The sequence below is a fragment of the Propithecus coquereli genome, unplaced genomic scaffold (assembly GCF_000956105.1).
Source record: "Propithecus coquereli isolate 6110/MARCELLA unplaced genomic scaffold, Pcoq_1.0 Scaffold14, whole genome shotgun sequence".
Classification (NCBI taxonomy): domain Eukaryota; kingdom Metazoa; phylum Chordata; class Mammalia; order Primates; family Indriidae; genus Propithecus; species Propithecus coquereli.
This window is the reverse complement of record NW_012138302.1, coordinates 6,673,584-6,679,583: the sequence shown is the minus strand read 5'-3', so window position 1 is coordinate 6,679,583 and position 6,000 is coordinate 6,673,584. Positions and strand designations below refer to the sequence as shown.

The following is a 6,000-nucleotide window of genomic DNA, read 5'->3' as shown; positions in this document are numbered from 1 at the left end:
TTAGAAGGGATTTTTCCCTTAAAGCAGAGTAATAACACATAATGCCCTTTTTGGGTCACTGGTAAATATGTTTTCCACCTAAATGTGAAATTTAATGTGAAACTTTTCTATAGTTAAAATGTCCCTTAGGATTTTTTTGTGGGGAGTACAGGTAGGGACTTTTATGACTATGGCAAAGATTGGGTTTAATTCCAGAGTGATAAAATTAAGTAAAACATGCCTGCAAGCAGTATAATTAAGGCATATATGCATAGTTCTTTATAATAGTATCTACATATAATTATTTGTCAAAATTTTATATAAAAATGCTTGTTAAAACAATCTACTGAATATCTAGAAATGTAAATTTTCACTTTACTAAAATAGTTCACCCATAAAAGGGTACTACTTATTGATATCCTTCAGCCCACAGGAGATCTTTAGTTAATTTTTCTAACACATGGCTTCTTTAAGGATTATGGGTCTATTGTGACAATAAAATTGCCTTTTGCTGAATGATTGGTGTGTTTATGAGTTACTTTATCTACTTGTTGGCAGCTTGAACAATAAAGAAAATGGTGATTGATGGGCCAAAGTGCCTGATGACTGTGACCCTATCTGAGAATATACTATTGCAGGTTGTGAAATTCTTTTCTAGCAATTCAGAGTTTAAATCCCCTTGGAGGGATCTGAGATTTTTGTGGGACTCAGTGACAATTAAGTTCCCTTACTTGGCTCCTTTAAATTGCCCTCTGAGCTAAACTAAATTCTCTGGAAATTCAGATGGATTTACATCCATTTGTGATAGGTATTTTGGTTGTGTGTCACTAATAATTTATCCTCATAAACTTGATGTCTTAGTCCATTTTTTGCTGCTATAACAGAATGCCTGAGACTGGGTGATTTGTAAAGAAATGAAATGTATTTAGCTGACAACTCTGGAGGCTGGGAAGTCCAAGAGCATGGAACCAGCATCTGGTGAGGGCCTTCGTGCTACATCATCCCATGGCAGAAAGCTTAAGGGCAAGTGAGCACAAGAGACCGAGAGGGAACAGGGCCAGACTTCTTCCTTGTATCAGGATCCCACTCCCGAGATAATGGCATTAATCCATTCATGAGGGCAGAGCCTGCGTGACCTAATCACCTTTTAAAGGTCCTACCTCTTAACACCATCACAATGGCAATTAAATTTCAACTTTACCTTTGGAGGGGACATTCAAACTCCAGCACTTGGTTGAGTCGGGGTAAGATTACAACATAACAACCCTTCCAGCCTCCCCTTTCTGAGTCATTTTGATCCCATTTTCTAACTCCAGACAATTTCTTGATGATCATTTAGTGAACATCTATTGAGTACCTACTTCATACAAAGTACCTACCGGGATACAAAGATGAGTTGGAAGCAGCCCCTGTCCTGAAGGGTTCCATCAAGGATGGGAAATGGTATGGGACATAAATCCATGAACATGCGATGGTGATACTGTGATAAGTTCAATAATACTAGGAGGTGTAGTGGTGACCCACAAAAAGGAATAATCAACTTTACCTGGGGGAGAGTCAGAGAAGATTTCATAGAAGAGGTGTCACTTGGATGGCTCAAGTGGAATTTTATGAAACAAAGGAGGTAGCAGATAAAGAGGGTGTAATCTTCAAATACTTGGAGCCCTTCATACTTCCCATATAGGTATATGGAATATCTCTGTAAAAATACACAAGAAACTTTAAACTGTTTGTTTCTAAATAGGGAAGGGTTAGATGGTTGCAAGACTGGTGCTAGAGGGAAACTTTTCAGTGTTCGATATTTTGAATTTAGCACCCAAATACTTTTAGGAATGGAGACATGAAGACAGAAGTCCTTAAACAAGATAATGAATTTTCTAGCCAGCTGCTTCTTCCTGGTTGTTGTTTTTTTTTATTTATTGTTATCTCTAATTGTGGAATAAAGAAGGTTTTCCTCAGTTAAAGGCATTTCAGGAAGACTGGTGAGGAAGAAGTTTTTAAGCAGAAGACTCTTCCCACTTTGCTGAAATCTTGCCTGACCCTTCTGATGAAGAAAAAAGCCACTCTTTGAAAGATTCTCCACTCACTGATTTAATTTTTTGCTAGCTCTAGCGTTAGCAAGTCAAATGAGTGATTTAAAGTGTCCAGCCGGGTACAGTGGCTCATGCCTGTAATCCCAGCACTTTGGGAGGCTGAAGCAGGAGGATCGTTTGAGGCCAGGAGTTCAAGTCCAACCTGGGCTACACAGAGAGACCCTGTCTCTATAAAAAATTTTTGAAAAATTAGCTGGGCGTGATGGCACACTCCTGCAGTCCGTTGAGCCCAGGAGTTTGAGGGTACAGTGAGCTATAATTGTGCTACTACATTCCAGCCTGGATGACAGAGTTAGATCCTGTCTCTAAAAATTAAAAAAAAAAAAAAAAATGAAGCCATCCTCAAGGAACTTATCAGTCTTGTCTCAGGCAGTAAGAAAACAGGTCATCTTACTTAAATGTCTGTTGTCCCAGTGAAAATCACACAACTCCCAGGAGGAAATTAGTTTTTGACTCTATGTCGGTCTCGATCATCTGTATATGATCCTCAGGTCTGTGCCATTAATTAATAGAAATTAATCTTTCTTGGGCTGAACAAGTTTTTATTTTGAACATCAATTCATCACTTGTATCTATTATAATGTTTCATACCCTCTCCTGTAGGAAAAAAAAAAACAATAATGTAGGTGCACAGAAACAGAACTGACGAGCTAAAAGGAGGAAAGACACAGAGTAGCAAATGGAATTAAGAGAGGGGCTCTGTGCTGGGGCGGGGAGGGGCCCACGCATCACGCTTTATGTAGTGCAGACCCCTGGTCACGCACCAGCACTAGCTGGTGAGAGCCGTAGATCATCACCTCACCTCATTAAGTCAAAGGCTTCGATTTCCGCTTCCACAAGTTGCCTTTCTGTTCACTCTCCATAAAATGATCAACCCTTGCCCTTAGGGTTTCTGCTGAGGAGTTGAGGTGACAATATTTCAACAGAATTGATGCCATATGGAAAACCCCAAGTTAGCTTTTGTACAAGTGCGAAACAAAATATTCAGAACAGATGAGAAGCTTGCGCTCATGGTGGGAGCACAGGCTTTGGTGTTCGACAGTCCGGGGTTGGAATTTCATCTCCTAATTAGAAGTTGCAGAGACCTGGTCAAGTCTGAACCCTGACGAGCTTCCATCTCCTCCGCTGTAAATGAGACGAATAACGCTGAACTTGCTTAGTTGTTATGAGGATTAAATGACACAGATGGAAAGTGTGTAGCATCTATAGCACGTAGATGTTAAATGAGAACAGACGTGTTATTAAAAATATCATTTATCACTCCCTTACTGCATGCTGGCACTGTCCAGAAAGCCTTATCGGTAGATGATATTGTTAAAACCATCTAAAAAGCGGAGGCCTGGAGAGATTAATAGTCCTCCCACAGCCAGCAGTAGCAGAGCCAAGATTTGAACAGAGGAGGTCTGACTGCAGATGCTTAGCTCAAAACCATTTGCCTCTACAGCCTCTCCCAAGAAAGCCAGCCACCCACCCACAGGGTGGTTGATTAATAGACTGCTCTGGAAGAGATGAGCGTTAGAAACTGTTGGTATTGGTAGGCTGGAGTCACTGAGGCGTTCTTGGGTGGAGGAATGCTGTTTACATGTGCAGAGATAGGGAGGGAGGGCTGGTGGGGGGAGAAGGCACTCAGAGCTGCTGTTGCTTGAATAGCTCAAAAGCAGGGACATTTAGGGTATCCAATGAGGAGAAAAGAATCATGTGCCTAATCAACTCCAAACATTTTATTGAAAATAACAAAGGTCAATCTTTCATTCATGACTTATTATTTCATCTACTCACAAAATAGATGCCTAAAATATCTCAGCCCAATATGTTTTTGACTGTTCTGTCTGTGTGCAAGTTTTAAAAAATAAACCCATTTTTCTTTTCTATTCAACCAGCCCACATTTCTGACTTAGCTCTTGGTCCCCACCTCTCACCTCTCACACCCCCTGTAAATGCACCTGCCCAGAACCACATCTTCATAGAACACAAGGGCACAGGGTAAGAAATGTGGCCTTTTCCTATTCACAGGTCCCAGTGTCTCATGTTTTCTTGTATTTTCACTCATAACTTTTAGAGAAATGACAGCCATAGTCAAGCAAAAGGAAAGAAACAAGTTTTTCAAACTGAAAGAATTATGGACCAAAAAATGGATGGTCGGCAGTGAGTTGAGCATTAGAAACTATTAACATATTTTTCCTTTATGTATGATAGCTCATTGAGCACCAGGAAGTATCTAAGGGTTTTGGATTTAGACCATTTTTATGGAAAAAAAAATCCATGGAGTCTTTTTCTTCCTTTTGAGTATGAATGAACAGAAATTTTCCATTTGACTTTTGTAATGTTCCAAGATCAAAGAAGTTCACACTGAAAGTGAAGCTCTGTAAAAACCACACATAATCTGGGTTTAATGTGTGATTCTGCCAATCCAGTGAAGATAGGGTGTTTGGGCACCAGGCTTTGCAAACCAACATTGTTACACGGGAGTTACCATGAGTCTGCATTAGTTTCTTCCTGCACTACCTTAATACAAACGACCCTTGGTGGGATTTTAGTAGTGTTACAGGGATCACAGCAAGCCACTGACCCAGCAAGTTTCCTCCAAATCATTCCCCTGCAATAGTTCAGAGAAACAAAGCTTGGCAATGTAAATGCTCCCTGGGTCTGGAAATTTCATAAGTCATAGTTAGAGAATGGTCTAAAATCTGGTGCAGAATCCAAAGAGTAAATTGTCTGGATCAAGGAATCTTTCCTGGCTCTTGGGGGTTTCCTCTCTAATTGCTATAATGAAGAATGTTTCCAGAACTGTCTAGTGATAAAATGAAAATACTGTATTTAGTATTATAAAGGTATTTGGAATCCAGATGGGTTATCTAGTTATAGACCTCTCATTTTCTTTTGTTGTTTCTCTACTCCAGATATATACAGGAACCTTTTTTTTTTCCCTATTCTTTTTTTAAAGTAAGCCTAGCACTAGGAGATAAGCAGTAGTCCCAGCTCCCAGGCTGAGGTGGGAGGATTGCTTGAACCTAGGAGTTCGAGGGCAGCCTGGGCAACATAGCGAGAGCCCATCTCTTAAAAAGAAAAGAAAAGAAAGTAGGTTTGGTTTGGATTTTTTTTTTCTATTTTGTTACATTTTTGCAAGAAATATTTATTTCTTTACTTTCAAAAAAAAAGAAATATTTATTTCTTTACTTTCTATGAATATAATTCTGAGGCTCCATACTTCTGGACTAAGGTGAAATACAACCTCAGCCATTTTGGTGGCTCAAGAACTCTCAAGGTTCTTAACAAAGCTGGCTGCAAAGATTTCAAAGAAAATTCAAAACAAAAACATAATACAAAGGGAGAAAAAGGAAGAAAAGAAAAAAAAAAGGTTCTTAACAAAGCACCCAACATTGGTAACATTGGTAAGACCCTATGGTCATTTGTCATTGGTCCACCTTGGTAGGCATCAGGCCTATCCTTGCCCAAGCCTACATGATCTCTTCAAGTCCAGAAGGCCTGCTACTTGCAGGCCCCAGTGTGCAGGACACTGAACTTCTTTCAAGGCTGGGGTCTGTCATGCCTATGGTCTACCCTAAAGGTGTCAGCCCTTGACCGTTGCCTGCACGGTCTTAAAACCGCTGGGTATGAGCTGGGTGTGGGGAATGGGAGGCCCCTGGGCACTGCAGGACTCAAATCGTCACTGTGGGGGCCATCGATCTCTGTTTCTAATCTCCGCTCAAAAGCTTTTTCCTCTCCCAGCAGCCCTCCAAGACACCTAGCATAATCCATTCAACATAATCTTTTCAGTGCCCTTCAGTTTTATTAAAAACAGAAAGAGCCAATGACTTCTGGTTGCTTTGGTTTTCAGCTCCACAAAAATCCCTGAAGCATGGAATTTCAAAGCTTGACGACTTGCTCCACAGGAGGGGGGAAGAGGGAAAAATGGTGTGAGCAAACT

General features: G+C 40.5%; 1 protein-coding gene across 1 annotated transcript in view; it reads left to right on the top strand.

Moving 5' to 3' along the window:
* Positions 1-6,000, top strand: part of INADL (InaD-like (Drosophila)) — a 339,614-nt gene that overhangs the window by 299,205 nt on the left and 34,409 nt on the right. The window lies entirely within an intron of this gene.